General features: G+C 44.4%; 1 long non-coding RNA gene and 1 pseudogene across 1 annotated transcript; one reads left to right on the top strand and one right to left on the bottom strand.

Moving 5' to 3' along the window:
• Nucleotides 1-11735: 11735 nt before the first annotated feature.
• Nucleotides 11736-14634, bottom strand: LOC119328455. Its single transcript, XR_005158971.1, has 3 exons — nt 14255-14634; nt 13238-13368; nt 11736-12054 (listed from the first exon to the last, which is right to left on the bottom strand). It is a non-coding gene; the product is annotated as an uncharacterized LOC119328455 (long non-coding RNA).
• A 407-nt stretch (nt 14635-15041) lies between these two features.
• On the top strand, nt 15042-16799 carry LOC119332717 (annotated as a pseudogene).
• Nucleotides 16800-17601: the final 802 nt, after the last annotated feature.

Genomic DNA, 17601 nt, shown 5'->3' with positions numbered 1-17601 from the left:
ACATCGTTGAAGTCCCTGTTCTAAGCCGTAAAGCATGGCACACTGAACTATCAAGTAGTCATCTGCTTTGCTCTGCCAGACGTTCATAATGTCTGGAGTTGCTCCTGCAGCGGGTTTTGCACCAAGCGGTGCTTCTAGGACATAATTCTTCTGTGCAACAAGGAGAATAATCCTTAAGTTATGGACCCAGTCCGTATAGTTGCTACCATCATCTTTCAACTTAGCTTTCTCTAGGAACGCATTAAAATTCAAAAGAACGGTAGCACGGGCCATTGATCTACAATAACATAGACATGCAAAATACTATCAGGTACTAAGTTCATGATAAATTAAAGTTCAATTAATCATATTACTTAAGAACTCCCACTTAGATAGACATCTCTCTAGTCATCTAAGTGATCACGTGATCCATATCAACTAAACCATGTCCGATCATCACGTGAGATGGAGTAGTTTTCAATGGTGAACATCACTATGTTGATCATATCTACTATATGATTCACGCTCGACCTTTCGGTCTCAGTGTTCCGAGGCCATATCTGCATATGCTAGGCTCATCAAGTTTAACCCGAGTATTCTGCATGTGCAAAACTGGCTTGCACCCGGTGTATGTGAACGTAGAGCTAATCACACCCGATCATCATGTGGTGTCTCGGCACGACGAACTGTATCAATGGTGCATACTCAGGGAGAACACTTATACCTTGAAATTTAGTGAGAGATCATCTTACAATGCTATCGTCGTACTAAGCAAAATAAGATGCATAAAAGATAAACATCACATGCAATCAAAATAAGTGATATGATATGGCCATCATCATCTTGTGCCTTTGATCTCCATCTCCAAAGCACCGTCATGATCACCATCGTCACCGGCTTGACACCTTGATCTCCATTGTAGCATCATTGTCGTCTCGCCAACTGTTGCTTCTACGACTATCGTTGCCACTTAGTGATAAAGTAAAGCGATTGCATGGCGATTGCATTTCATACAATAAAGCGACAACCATATGGCTCCTGCCAGTTGCCGATAACTGTTACAAAACATGATCATCTCATACAACAATTTATATCTCATCACATCTTGACCATATCACATCACAACATGCCCTGCAAAAACAAGTTAGACGTCCTCTACTTTGTTGTTGCAATTTTTACGTGGCTGCTATGGGCTTCTAGCAAGAACTGTTCTTACCTACGCATCAAAACCACAATGATTTTTTGTCAAGTGTGCTGTTTTAACCTTCAACGAGGACCGGGCGTAGTCAAACTCGATGACGTCCCTTGATCTTTTGATCTAGTTGACGACGAGGGAGAGTTCCGTCAGCACGACGATGTGGCGACGGTGATGATGAAGTTACCGGCGCAGAGTTTCGCCTAAGCACTACGACGATATGGCTGAGGTGTGTAACTGTGGAGGGGGGCACCACACACGGTTAAGAGAAACTTGTGTGTTCTAGGGTGCCCCCCTGACCAGTATATAAAGGAGGGGAGGGGGAGGCCGACCGGCTCTATACGGCGCTCCAGGAGGAGGGAGTCCTACTAGGACTCCAAGTCCTAGTAGGATTCCACCTAGAGGAAAGGGGGAAGAAGTAAGGAAGAGGGGGAAGGGAAGAAAAGGGGGGCGGCGCCCCCTTCCCCTAGTCCAATTCAGACCCAAGGGGAGGGGGGTGGCCAGCCCCTGGTGGCCCTTCCTCTCTTCCCACAAAGGCCCATCAAGGCCCATTAGTTCCCTCGGGCGGTTCCGATAACCCTCCGGCACTCCGATAATTATCCGGCACCTCTCGGAACTCATCCGATGTCCGAATAACATCGTCCAATATATCAATCTTTATGTCTTGACAAGTTCGAGACTCCTCGTCATGTCCGTGATCTCATCCGGGACTCCGAACAATCTTGGGTCATCTAATCACATAACTCATAATACAAATCATCATCGAACGTTAAGCGTGCGGACCCTACGGGTTCGAGAACTATGTAGACATGACCGAGACACATCTCCGGTCAATAACCAATAGCGGAACATGGATACTCATATTGGCTCCTACATATTCTACGAAGATCTTTATCGGTCAAACCGCATAACAACATACATTGTTCCCTTTGTCATCGGTATGTTACTTGCCCGAGATTCGACCGTCGGTATCATCAAACCTAGTTCAATCTCGTTATCGGCAAGTCTCTTTACTCGTTTCGTAATGCATCATCCCACAACTAAATCATTAATCACATTGCTTGCAAGGCTTATAGTGATGAGCATTACCGAGAGGGCCCAGAGATACCTCTCCGATACACGGAGTGACAAATCCTAATCTTGATCTATGCCAACTCAACAAACACCATCGGAGACACCTGTAGAGCATCTTTATAATCACCCAGTTACGTTGTGGCGTTTGATAGCACACAAGGTGTTCCTCCGGTATTCGGGAATTGCATAATCTCATAGTCACAGGAACATGTATAAGTCATGAAGAAAGCAATAGCAATAAAACTAAATGATCATTATGCTAAGCTAACGGATGGGTCATGTCCATCACATCATTCTCTAATGATGTGATCCCGTTCATCAAATGACAACACATGTCTATGGCTAGGAAACATAACCATCTTTGATTAATGAGCTAGTCAAGTAGAGGCATACTAGGGACACTTTGTTTGTCTATGTATTCACACATGTACTAATTTTCCGGTTAATACAATTCTAGAATGAATAATAAACATTTGTCATGATATAAGGAAATATAAATAACAACTTTATTATTGCCTCTAGGGCATATTTCCTTCACCTAGAAATTCACCCAAGGACACACATGTGATTTTTCAACCAACTTTGGTGCACTGGATCATGTGCTTGTAGTTCAAATTTGAATTATGCACATTAAATGACCAGAATTTCAACTAATGTATAAGAAAGTCCAAACGGACCCGGAATAATTTCAAAATTTAGCACGATACTCATATAGTTCTATGTTGCCTCTATAAAAAATTAAGGCGAGGGGAGGCAGCTTATATCGTTTCGCACACATAGGTGACACGCCCACCCCCCCTCGGGAACCACGAGTCTTCTCGAGAGAAGCTCCGGTTTGCAAGAAGCTTATACCCAAAAACTTGTCCAAATGTGGCCATTTTTTACCACAACATGTTGGTGCCATGAAATGACACCATGCCAAGTTTCATGATTTTCAGGCTAGTTTTGAATTTCCAGGAATTTAAAAACCAAGTTTCTCAATGTTCCCGGCCGAGCCACGACACCCATATGTTTGAATTTCATTCCCATTTCTTGCATGGGACATATAAATTCACCCAAAGAGACACATGTGATTTTTCAAAAAACTTTGGTGCACTGGAGCATGTGCTTGTAGTTTAAATTTGAATTGTGCAAATTAAATGACTAGAAACTCAATTAATGCATAAAAATGCCAAACGAACCCGGAATAATTCCAAATTTAAACACGACACTCATGTAGTTGCATGTTCACTGTACATAAATGTTCTAGCATACACTTCACCATCCTTTCCCTTCGTAACACCATTTTGTCTTTCAAAACATAATGAAAAAATCCGGTATACCACAAACACTTTACTAGAAAGAATTGTGTGGGATGCAATATAAAATATATTGGCGCACTGTCTTGTTTGGCTTACGCAGGAAGCTCCATCGTCTACAATCCACCGCCCCCGCTTGAACCATACTTGCGTGCCAGTTTCTCACGGCACCGAGTGAATTTTTTCTGCCACCGTGGAAATATCTATCTCCCTGCCCCCTCCCTCCCATTAAAAGCCACATTTCCACTATTCCTCCTTGCTTTCCAAGTTCAAACCTTCACTAGTGCTTACTGGCAGCTCAGCCTCCTCACCGGCGACCCTTCTTCTTGCAGCGCCGCTTCCTTGCTGGCTACCCTTCTTCTTGCAGCGCCGCCTCCTCGCCGAAGACCCTTCTTCTTGCAGCGCTGCCTCCTTGCCGGTGACCCTTCTTCTTGCTGCGCGGCCTCCTCGCCGCCGACCCTTGTTCTTGTTGCGCCGCCTCGTCGATATGGTTAGGTAATCCACACCCCACCCACACCATCCTCCTCCTTCCCCGTCCCACATGCCCCGACCGACGGCGCGATACCTTCCACCGAAATCACTGTCCCCCTCCTCCAATTAAGCGCTGGCCACAGCCATTTTGCATGCAGTATAACATGGAGCTCAGTAGCATCTGGCAGCGGAGAAGCAAATCGTGGCCGCACGCATGCACGAGGTCGCTATGGCTGCCATGCGTGCCGACCGCCATATCTTGGAGGAGCACCTCGTCTCGGAGGCCACCATCGACACTGCCACACGGTTGTCTACTTTAAAACAGAGTTCATGTTGTTTTCTCGAGGCCACCGCTAGTGCCTTCTAGTGATTTGTCCTCTGTAATGTTAATATGCAATCTGATGTTCAGTTAATAGTTTGGTCCTCTCAAATGTAATGTTCAGTTAACAGTTTGGTTCTCTGAAATGTAATGTTCAGTTAATAGTTTGGTCCAACAATTTTTACATTTCGTAGTACTGTTCTCAAGCATTATTTGTTTTGTTAACTGTCTTATCTTCTAGTACATGTTTCTATTCTGCAATGTCGTGCTCAGTTAACTGTTTTGGTTTATTTGGTCTGCTGTCCATTTAACTATTTGGTTCAATTCTATAATTTGATTTTCATTTGCTGTGGGTACAATTTTGTATTGTTATGCATGTGAAATAAATTGAATTTGCCTGTACTCAATACATATTCTACTGATAGTATGTCAACTCTCAGTTAACCTGATCAAGATCTTCCTTATGTGTGTTGCAAGGAAACAATGGGAGACACTAAGGTTTAACATCGAGGTATGCTCATGCATGGTCCTTCCGCTAACATGACATTATTGTGCGGTTGCAGGAATCATTCTAATATTTAGGTTTCTTACAATTTGGTCTTACACATGTAGGTCTTGTTGTCAGAGGCTTAGACCCACTGTTCGACCCATTTTACATATGGGGAAATGAGATGTCCATGAATATCAGTCAAGTCAAGAAACTCAGAAAGATTGTTAGGATGAAGAAACTTACGACGATTAACAACAAGATCTTTGTTTGCACAATGAAGAAGACATCAGTCAACTATAGGATGGTACTAACTCTTTTACCTTGTTTTTACCCCTTGCGCCATTTCAAAATTTATAACAATGATTTATGCATATCTTTGTTTTTAGTAGTTTTCAAAGCAGTTCACCAATGATTACCTCTCAAACCACTTGCATGGTCAAGAGGCGAGGAAGATATTCATTCAACACCCACGGTACAATATTGAAGTCTTCCTGAAGAGGACGAAGGTTGGGCGGGCAATTATCCATAGCCATTGGCCTAGAGTTGCAAGGACATTCAACATCATTGACGACTCAATATTTGCCTTCCGCTTCTGCAGTTTCCCAGATGAGATTCATCTGTCTATTTACCATGTATGATGCTACTTTTCATAGGTTTTCGATGTTGCATGTGAAACTTGGTGCTGTTGTGTAATGGCGTAACTGAGTGCCGAAGCTGTCTGATGTAATTCGATTATGAAATCCTGGTTGCCGTTATACGGATATGAAATATCTGGTGTGTTTTATAAGAAATATCAATTTGATTACTACATGGATTATCAATAATAAGCTAATTACCCTACTTATTGGGGTTTTCTATTACAGACGGTTACTCAGACAACACTGTGGGCGATGAACTCAAACAACCCAAACGGTTCCTAAAAAGTAGGCGTGTTCGATCAATTAACAATCACACACGGCTTCCAGCAGAGAATTGTTTGTGTTAGGCCACCTTGCACAAACGTTTCCACACAAAAAACTATGTGTGATATACATACGAACGGAAATGTTTTTCTGGGATTCGCCGTGTGGGATGTACATACAAACAAAAACGATTGGGTTGCAATGCCTCGCCAGATCGCACACGAGCTCATTTTGTGTGCCAGGAGGGCCTATCTGCGACGGTTTCTGAGTCGTGTAGGAAGGACCCCCTATCGTCCACACTCACTTGGCGACGGTTCCAAGAGCCGTCGCGGAAAGGGGTTAAAAATTGTTTGTATAGCGGGTCTCTGCACTAGTGATTAGGTATGATGTTATTTGCATATTAATTATGTAATTAATGATGGCATAGATATTTGAAACATAATTAGTTGCATGTTAAACATGTTGTGCGTTCACCATTTGAGCAACTAGATTGTTGAATTGACCTGATTTGATGGTCAAGATTAATTGGATCAACTCCTTTGGTTTTTTTTTGTATTGATATAGGCTTTTGCACATGCGTCAATTATATTCTAGTGATTTAACACAAATTGTGTCAAATACATATCTTTACAATCCTCATGCATGTCAAGCAGCAGTACAAATTGGCAGTGTATGGCAGAAAGTTTGGGGTATGAATGCCCGACAAAAGCAAAAAATCTTCGTATTGAAAATTCCCCATGAAACTTTTCTATGTGGAATCAATCTATCAAACAAGCATATTAAAATCTCTCCCCATTGTCTGGCATGCAAAAGAGGGGCCGACAATACCCTACATGCCTTGTTCCCATGCTCGTCAGTGGTACCGGTTTGGAGGGAACTTGGGCAGCAATAACATAATTTGAAATGCATGCTTGATCTACAAGGAAGGAGAGAGTGTGCTCGGTTTTCTCCTAGAACAACCGGAACATGAGATGAATGGTTTGGAGCTAGTGAATGTGCATGAAAATGACAGCGATCACAGTTTGGTACTTATGGTGAGAGAGGAGGAAGCTTCTCCATGGCAAGAAAAATCAAAGCACTACACAAAATTTCGTCTTCTATTCAAATTCTAACACTGAAATACACTACGGCTGCTGGTCCAAAGGCCAAGAGGAAAACAAGAGGCTGAAAGTTACCTCCTAAAGGGCATGTAAAACTAAATGTAGATACCTCGTTCGATCATGATCTTCTTCAAGGAACAACAGGTACAATTATAAGAGATGATGAAGGAAAGTTTATTAACACGGGTAACTAGAGAATTGACTACTGCCATGATATTATCTCTGTTGAAGCCATTGCTTTGTTGTACGAACTTTCTCTAGCTCGAACTATTGGGTGTAACAAGATTATAGTCCACTCTAACAATATTCATATCATCAACATGATGAATAAGGGAGGACGATCGGTAGGGCAGCAATTGTAATCCTGGATGATTGTTATCATATTACCTTACATATTCATGAGTTAGCTTCTATGGTCAAGGGCTTGTTTTGTAATAGTTTTGTTGATGAGCCTCCTACTAAGCTGAGCTCATCCCTCTCTTACTCTTACTAAAGGATGCATTAATGATTGAAGCGTAATAAAGAGGGAAATTTTGTCAAAAAGAAGCGCCTACGTGGTACGTAGGCACCTTGACGTAATGACAAAAGACGCTTTCACATCCTGAGACTAGCCACAATGAGAGTAACATACACTACTAACATACACGTATCCCTAGACTATGTTACTACCTTTATGGTGGGTAGTAACTTAAGTGTGGTAGAGTAACATGCAAGGATTCATTTATTAGGTTATACACTCATATTGCATTTGGACATGTGATGTTACAGTAACTAGTAGAATGCCCGTGCGTTGCCACGGGCTTTTGAAATATTTTTCTGAAGTTATGTAAACATAATGCATGTTAATTTTCTCATGTAGAGAAAAGATCGCATGACACAATCGGGTAATAATTGAACTCCACTTTACTTGCAATATAAATTGATTAAAAAGGTAATTTGTTGATGTATAAATATAATACGATTATCTAACTAAAAATCTACTTGATGCGCTTACGAAATTCTCGCACAATACCAGGAATGTTGTCTATCCAATTTTTTTAGCTTACCTGCCCAGCCTTATCCTGACCTCAGCCACTCTCTCACCGCACCCACACCTCTCACTCTCGCACCCACGCACCCCTCACTCTCTGTTTTCCTGTGTCGACAATACATAAACGATGAAAGTGACCGTCATGAACTACATTCTTTCTCATCTCTCCATCCAAATAGATTTCCTGACATAGTTTCACCAATTTCTTCTATTTATGTGACTGCTCGGGAGGATTGTGCAAATGAAATGTTGCAACATTTTGTGTCGGACATCCCTCTAAACACTGCAACCTCTGCCACCTGAGATGTCTCGTACCCTGCCTTCAAATCTGTTAATCCCCTACCCCTTATCAGCCAGGGACGACCCACTTATAGTTCTTCTTCTTCCTCATGTCGCCATTGCGTTTTTATTCGACCGCTCTGTCGACCCGCCCACCTCTCTCTACCTAACCACCTACCACCCTATAGCCAGCGAGTGTTGCCGCACGTCGCCCTTTGCTTGAGTAACCACCTCCATTGATGCCAGCCATCCCTCTAAAACCTACCACCATATTTGGTGCCCACGATCTCCCGCACCTCGCATTTGAGGCCGTTAACCTCTTGTCTTTCCTCCACCGTCAACACCCCCTCGCATTTGAGACCGTTAACCTCTTGTCTTTCCTCCACCACCAACACCCCCTGGTGCGACTACTATTCTTCTTCCTCCCTCTGCCTACCTTTTATTTGCCCACTCTATTGACCCGCCTACCTCTACCTCCGGAACCTCCCCCCACTGCCATCCACTAATAGCAAGTGTTGTCACATACTACCTCATCCACCCTGCCCAAGTCATCGCCTCAACCATCGCCCAACCCTCTAAATCATACCAATCTCGAGCACCGGCGACCTTCGGCACCATAGTCTCAATGGTTGGCCATATATGAAGAAAAAAGAAGGATCAAGATGGTTCTTTGAAGAAGTCATACCATGTGTTGATGCACATCATGTTCATGGATCGTAGGCATACACTCTTCTCTCGCCTTCATTATCATCTAATTATTGTCAGCCAGTAATTATTGTCAATGCGAATAAAATCCTTATAAGCAACTAAAAAGTACCAGTGCTTAATCTTCTAATTAGACCAGTTATTTCTGTCAATGAGAATAGAATTATTATCAGCAGTAAAAGGAGTTACCACATAATATTGCTTCAGCGTTGGTCATACAATTTCAAAGTTCAGAAACTGCTTTCAGAAATAAGTTCAGACTGGCCTTGAACTTGGCATGAATAAACTATAAAAAGAATACAATGTAAATTAGTTAGTTCACTTGTTGGAGGAGTGGTTCTACTTCATGGCGAACAATGCATCCACCTCCTTCACATTGTGCCGAAGAGCGGAGAACCTCTCAGTCATCTTGTTACATGTCCTCCATGCATGAGGCTGAACCGGGTCTAGGCATTGGCCGTACCAGCGCTGCAGCTCCAGCCGCAGTGACGGCTGGACGAACCCCCATTCAGAGACACTCTACACAACATCTTCCACCAGCTTCTCTACCTCTGGGAACCACTTCGTCAATGGAAACCATCGACGCAAAATCCTGAGCCGAACCATTGACACGGAATTAGGAGTCATTGGCTGCTGAACAAGATCAAGATTGTCATGGTGTTCAGACCTTTATACATCCCATAGATAGACATGTGATGTAGGCATATGTTTCCTTTGCTCCATGTGGAGAACTCGTGACAAACCATGTGGACTATTTCATCTATGAAACCAATTAAAAATCATGGTTAAAAATGAAGAAGATTATTAAATAGCTAATGCAGTTGTGTTAAAATATGATAAGTCAAGGGAGTCACCATTGTGTCGCAACCTGAAGCATTCCATCAGAGATAATCTCTACACCTGCTAAAATTTGAAAAGAGCAGAGCATCGCTCAAGCAAGGAGATAAATGGTACTCTTACTTAGAAATTGAACAACGGAAAAAATAGAAAACTACGTTTAGATGGGAACAATCAAATATCCTAAACCGTGGAGATATTATAGCTATGGTTTCCTCTTTTTTTCCTCTTTCATGTCATTATGAACTCTTGTAACTCTCCTATCTATTGTGCTTGGTTGCTTCTAGGTTTTTTGTGAATTCCAAGTTGAAACTGTGTTATCTTCTCCAATAGCTCCTCCATGGTTTCGTACCCCCCTGATGATCAGAAAATTGTAAGGAAGATATACTAACTTATCAGATATGGATGCTTCGGATCGTCGAGCCATCTCTGAATTTCCTCTCATTCATGTCAGATGCAACCTTTACTCCTCCCACATTCTCACCTTATGTCTGTTAGTACAAGTTAAAGTGAAACTCAATCCCTCTGCCCCAAAAATTGCATAGCCAACATTTCAAGACGATGAAGTTAATATATATGTTTGGTTACGGAGTTCAAATCCAGCAGGGATAACCTCATCTTCCATGTGACTTTTCAGGCATAAGCCTATATTCATATGACGAAGCAAATGAAACCTTGACCAAATTCAAGGAAAGTAGTATCTGTTATTTCCTTGCATGAAAAATACCAGAACTTGTAGGCCTAGAGACAACACCGTACACCATGATCAGTTCATTCAGAGTTCAATTACAGTATGAATGAGTACATGCCTGAATTCCAAACACCAATACACACCACATGAGTAAAACAGGCAGTATATTTCTGACTAGACATACACAATGCTAAGATGTACACTACCCAGATAAATATCTAAATCATCGAAATTGCGTACCTCGACAAGCTTGAGAGCTGGAATCACTCTGCAAAGAGAACCCCAAATGAGAAAAAACTACTTAGTGCACGTTGGTCAGGCAGATCACATGCGCAGGAAGCGAGTAGAGCTCATGCAAAAGAAGCTGTATAAGGACGTACGTACCCGATGACACGATGGCCGCCGTCGAGCACAAGTAGCAGTTGAACATCCGTCGCAACATGTGATCGTCTGCACACATCTCCTCAAATATGAAGAAGGATAAACTAACTTGGTGATGAGTCAAGGGACGAAGGGGATTGAACCCACACGACGGCGGCATCCCGATCTCGCCGCCATGGGTAACAAGTCTGAGGAGCTCAGGGCCGTGCCAGCGGGCATGGCAAGCGCGAAGTAGGACGCCCATGCCCGAACCGCGCGCGCTTGGTTTTGGACATCCGGACCGTGGCGTCGTTGATGGCCTCCTCTTGTCACCTCTTCGTCACGCTCAACGGCTCAGCCCAGCCGCATCCATGGCCAGCATCATCACGCTGAACCCTTGGCAAACGTGCCCAGCACGCCGCCGCCAGGGAGTAGAGCCAGTACATCTGGGTGCCTTGGGGTCGCCCGGTTTCTTCTAGGATGTTCCCGATCTTGAGGATGAAGGCGATCATGATGGCGGACCATCATAGAAACGCCATGGAAGGAGGGGCTCCGCGGGCGGGGCTAGGGGTGGGCCGGTGGTTGAGATGCAAGGGCGGTGGCAGGGAGCGCGGGAGGCGGTGGCGGCATGCCAAAACCCTAAGCGGTGATCTGTGAGGAAATAGAGAGGGGCGGATAGGACTGCAGGAAGGGGATCGTGGAGATACATACGGCGCTGCCGGCACTCAAGGTTGCCGCCCCGCCGAGGTAGGAGGCTCCATCGAGATCAGGGCAAAGAGAGGCGAGGGCAGCGGGCGGCGAGTGGGGACGGGAGACGGTCGGGAGGAGCGGTGGTGCGGGATGGGTTTTTTGGGTGTGTGCGTCGGGGTGGGGGAGGGGACGAAAAAATCGGACGAAAGTGGTGGGACGAAAAAAACCATGAAGACTATTCTACCAACTAAGACATTAGGAGTAGAGATTAATTATGATATAATAACTCACCCACGAATTTCAACAAGGTTGTTGGTGAGTTCATGGACATACGAGTAATACGAATATAGCCTAGAAGCCAAAACATCAACGGTCCTCCTGTTGAGATTCTTCAAACGAGCAATGCTAGCGTTTGCACATGCTTTAGCCTAAAGAGAACATCAAATTGGTATGTTTCACTAATGATGACACAGTGGAGGAAATTCTTGGACGTACCTCATCATATTTCTTGTGATCTATAAGGAAAAATCAACACAAGAAGGTAGCAGTATATTTCAGTCTCTAGGAGTCCATGCTTGATTGAAACTTGAGCCGATGGAGCTGCAGCATCAACATCCATCTCACTGCCATCTTCCTACAAGAGGTAACGCCATATGAATATGGATCACCTCTAAGCAAGAGAATACTCCAGGTTCAAATTTTTTACGTGTACAGAATTAAACAAAAGCAAGTTCTAATCCCCTACGCAGTATGCACCCAAGCATGAGATTGCCAATTACCAATTAAGCATCAGAACAGAAGGAACCTGGTTGGACATAAAATTTAATAGTGAAACTCAATTGCAAAATATGGAATTACTCGAGGCTCGTACTGCATCACCATACAATAACAATTGCTTTGTGGTTGCATCAATGATCTAGATTATGAGTTCTAATAAGCCAGGTAATCCAGAATGATCTGAAGTCATACATAACACCTTCTCATACATAACACTCCATCATTGCCAAGAATACTGGCTTGAACTGATTCCAGGAGAGGTTCTCATACTCGAAGTGGTTCTGATGAGCATAGATTGAGATGGAAGTTGCAAAATCAAGCAACAATATTAGGAGTTTTCTTATGTTTTTGCAGTAGTTTTAATTAATTTATGGTCAGCTATTGATAAGCAGTTCAAGGTTAGGTTACAACTTGTAAGGAAATAAGCAAACAAGCCAAAGTTTCAGAAATAACCCCATAGGAATCAGTCACTATCATACTGAAAGTACAGTAGACATGCACCTTCTCGAAGTTTTGCGGCATTTCTTCGCCACTAAAAACTGAGCCTTCACTTATGCAAGTGTGCCAATCTCCTCAGGGTGTTGGTCACAATACCTCTGCATTAACATAAAACTCTTTTCTAAAGCATGCACACTGCTCATATTAATAGTAATTTGGTATTCACGTTATATGATTAGGCACTTGCTAAAACTTTTGAAATATTGCACAGATATCATGGAAAGTATCCATTTTCTCGTTTGAGGCTATTGGTAGTAACACTTATGGCCTTTTCTCTGTTTTTATTTCTTGGTGAAATCCTCCTTATCCCTCTCGATGAAACCAACTGGAAGTTGCTGACCAGCATACTCATAGCAACAACACCATATGCACTGTCACATAAAAACTAATTGAATCTGAGTGGCTCGTACATAAGTTTCCTAGACTAACTACTCTATCTCTCATGCCGAACTACAGAGCAAAAAACACAAAATGCAGTTACTTATCAAGATGAAGATAAAAAGGTGTTCTTCACAGAAAAACACAACATGACATTCCCATACCTGCGCAGCTTGGCAGTGTGCTATCAAGATGGACGATGCTCCGTCGGTGTTGATAGTCATCTGCCCAATCACCACGAAGCAAAATATTCATTGCCGCTTGTTCTGGTGTTTCCTCTTACTCCACATTTCACCTATCAAATTCAGCAAGCATGAGTTTTATGTTATGAACATTATATATTGGAAAAAAGGCACAGACGAAGGAGTTTGTAGAACCAGGACCTGTTATCTGGTACTCCTAGTAACTTAAGATTCATGCAAACATTTAGGGGGGTGTACAGAAGCAAAACTCCTTAAACCAAATTACTAACAGGGTCAATGTTCTTAGCATGATATAATTACGGTGCCCTTCCTAGGGAAAACAAAATCAGCCATATGACTGCACATGCCTTATTTTAGAAAATATGCAAGATTCTCCCAGAATTAATAAACAGGATGGAGAAAATAATCCTGGACTTTACTCATCAAAGCAGATTCCGAAACCAACGTGATAAATATCACTGGATGGAGAAATGAATCCTGAAAACTAAGCCACACTCAAACCAACTATAAATATCACTGGCTTAAAATTGCCTATGATTCCTGAACCAACATGCTAGTCTTTCCTTATATCCTATTCCTACCCATGTGATCCTAAGGTACCAAGAAAAAAGAAAAAACCCAAAAAATGCAGATATGAATACTTCGATGCATATATTTTGTAGGTTGCATATACATGGGACGTATATATGCTTATTAAATTATATGTGCATTTGGAACATATATCTGCCCTCCCGACTGAATTAGTTGGCCAGGCTATGCTATGGTCCTGAAACAAACAAACCTTCCCAACACTCCACTGACCGCAACACCTTCCTGAGGGACCCGATGCACTAATTCACCACTCTGCACCTCCCAAGTGACCCTCGGGCATACCTTGGTAGGATTTGGCCAGTGTGGAAACAAGCTGCATGTGGGGGCCAAAAGAAACAAGGAGCATGGTGTACAAGGAATACAAGGAACGGGACTACAGTGACTCACCACGGCCGCCATGGATGTCCATAGTGGGCCGCCGCCCTTGCAGATCTGTTGAGGCTCGAGAAAAAGAGAGTGGGGAGGATTGATGGAATCGATGCGGTGGCCATGAGCAAGGGGCGATGGCGGGGCGATGGATGAGACATATCGGCGACGACCAGCAGAAGGCGCTTGGGCAGAGAGGGGATGGTTTCATGGCCTCTGCCTCGTCCCTTCCCACCTCATCCCCGATCTCGATCCCACCATGGTGCTGCAGTGGGCCGAGGAAGTAGCACGACAAAGCGGGGGGAGGGGGGCTAGCGCGAGCATGGAGGGGAGGCGGCGCGGCGTCTCCCCTCGGACGGGGGCGACGACGTCTCCCAGAGTTCGGCGGCAGGGATTCAAACCGCCTTGCCCTGGAGACGAGCGTCGGCGTCTCCCCTCGAACGGCGGCGGCGGCAACGAAGAGTCGGCGACAAGGGTCGGCGGCAGGGAGATCTGAGATGGGGGCGGCGGCGAAGGATTTCGTACGTCCTGGAAAGGCTGGTTGGTGGCGGAGAACGATCTGCAGTGGGCACGAGGGATCGATCGTAGGGTTTTTTTACACCGTTTTTTTCGCGGGAGGGTTACGAGTTAAAAGGAGGTGGGAGGATGACGAAAATAAACCGAAGGTGGGAGGATGACGAAAAAAACCAGCGAAAATAAACCGCGCAGACTATTCACCAAGTCGTCCATCAGAAATGGTGACTAGCTAAGTTACTACAACTACCTCTCTTATAGTTAACTCATTGTCACATGAGCAAATTTGGTGTGCTCCGTTTCCTGCGGCGTTGCCGCCGCTACAACAAATTCCCCCAAGATCCAGTAGTAGGAGGAGCATGGCAGAAGCGGCCGTCGGCGGGCCTCACCTCCCTGACGAGATCGTCACCTGGGAGATTCTCCTCCGCCTGCCGCCGAAGCCCCTCCTCCGCTGCCGCGCCGTCTGCCGCTCCTGGCACCGCCGCCTCACCTCCGACTCCAAATTCCTCCTCGCCCACCACCGCCGCCAGCCCTCGCTCCCGCTCGTCACCACCGAAGACATCCATGAGAGAAGGATCGACGCCCTCGACCACAGCACCGGCGAGCGGCGCCCCGTTGCGCGGGCGGCCCGGACCGCAGCCGACGAGCACTTCGAGGTGCTCGCCTCCTGCGACGGCCTCCTTATCCTCGTCGCCTACGGCGGCATCTACATCTGCAACCCGGCGACTCGCCAGCACGCGCCCCTCCCGCTGCTTCACGTCTACTGCATCGCCGGGTTATACTTTCACCGCCCGTCGGAGTCCTACCGAGTTCTGTGCTGCTTGAAGACAACCGAGGACGGCCAGTTCCGTGCCGTATACCAGGTGTACACCCTAGGGTCCGGCGAGCTCAGGTGCATCGGGAAGGCTCTCGAGCCGTGGACGTCCGGAGATCTAGCGCGGGCGATGCCGATGATGGTGTTATTTCAACCGCACGTCCTGGCAGGCGGCAGGCTTTACTGGCAGCCCATTAAGTTGCCTGGTGCTGGTGGCAACGGCAAGGTGAACAACATGCTGGTGTTCGACACCATGGCCGAGTCCTTCCAGCATCTGCTTTCGCCAGTTGAGGGCTCCTGTCTTGAGCCGTTTGAGATGAAAGACACTCTTGGATTGTACGACTACCATGGCAGCACGGCTGATCTCTAGGTTCTAGAGGATCACGAGAGCTGGGCCTGGTCGTTGAAGCACCGGATCAAATTGCAGGTGATGGCCTTCTCTCTGGTGCCGGACATCCAAGGAGGTGTGCTCCTTCTTTCTGACAAAGGGGAATCAGGCTCTCTATGGCAATATCTGCAGCATGTTTCTGGTGCCGATGGTAGTATCTCCATACGGTATGAATGGAGCGCTTATCTGAAACTTAGGAGACATAGGTTCAGTGAAAGTCTTGTTCAGCATTCCTTCTTCTCGATGGAAGGCAACAATGGTGGTGGTGTGGATGGAAAACCGTTGTTCGATGGGTTGTCAACTGTGAAGGTGCTTACTGCTGATATTTCGGAGCTGCACTAAAGGAATCCATGATGGACAAGTCTGTTGCATTGTCGCGCGAGTGAGTCACTGGTGATAATGTTTAGTACTCCCTCCGATCCATATTACTTGTCGCTCAAATGGATACATCCATTTGAGCGACAAGTAATATGGATCGGAGGGAGTACTATCTACTACTCCCTCCGTTTCGAATTACTTGTCGCAGGTATGGATGTATCTAGATGTATTTTAGTTCTAGATACATCCATTTCTACGACGAGTAATTTGGAACGGAGGGAGTATGTCTTTGCTATCTAAGACTATATGGTGCAAAGGACCCAATAAGCAAAAGATGCGTAACCTGATACCATGCCCCATGGTTCCGGTGTTTTCCCCCCTCTTCACATGATAGGCATGCAGAATAAAGTGGTTGTCATATCAGGCTTATTTAGTTTCTGCACTATAAACTTTGTAAAACGCTCTGTCATCTTCGCTACTCACTTGTGTGCAAAAGATGCAACATTTGCTAGGGCTACTTTGTCCTGGACTCATGGTCACTTACCTATGTACTGTTTACAGCATGTCTGTAGCCTGATTAATTGACAAAGAGGAAATTCTTGGTATAATTTTTTTTTAAAGAAAAACAGAAGTGGTTATGTTATGTCTTTTAGCTTTTGTGGTCTTTTACTTATAACTGGTAAGTATGCCTGGTAATCAATTGATGCTGTATGTAGATTTAGATAGGCAAGTTTTTTTATCTATTGCTGATACTTTCGGTGTAAATTTCTTTACTTGGCTTTCTTCCTGTAGGCCTTCTCAAAGTGAATGGTAGCACTAAGATAGCAGGTGTGGCTTTATAAATTATTTCCCTTCTTTTCACATATATATTATGGCCGCCATGCATATGCTCCATATGTTTCTTAATTTTGAGTGGTTTGAGTGGTTGTGTTTGAGATGCCCAAATTGAACTATCTGATAGCAGTCCTACTTGAGCAGGGAAAGAAATATTTGGGTCTTTCTCGTCCTGATGCAAAACCATCTGTATACTTATCTTTTAAGTTGCAATCTTGTATTGATCTATATGAATATATGATTCCTAGTAATCTTACCTGTAGGATTTATTTTCTTTCCAGAAACCGGATATTGCTTCACCTTATATCGCTCCTCTATATAAAACCATGCTATCGAAAACATATTGCTTGCAATCCAAAGACACATCCTAAGAAACATTTCCAGAAATGTGCATCTATAGGATCATATATGATATACTCAAGGTACTGTTCTGTCACTTCGAAATATACCTCAAAGCTATGTTCTCCGATATCCTCTGTTACACAATGAAAGATGTTTTAG

Source organism: Triticum dicoccoides, chromosome 7A, assembly GCF_002162155.2.
Source record: "Triticum dicoccoides isolate Atlit2015 ecotype Zavitan chromosome 7A, WEW_v2.0, whole genome shotgun sequence".
Taxonomy (NCBI): domain Eukaryota; kingdom Viridiplantae; phylum Streptophyta; class Magnoliopsida; order Poales; family Poaceae; genus Triticum; species Triticum dicoccoides.
Note: the sequence above shows the minus strand (reverse complement) of the source record. Positions and strands in the feature narration are given on the sequence as shown.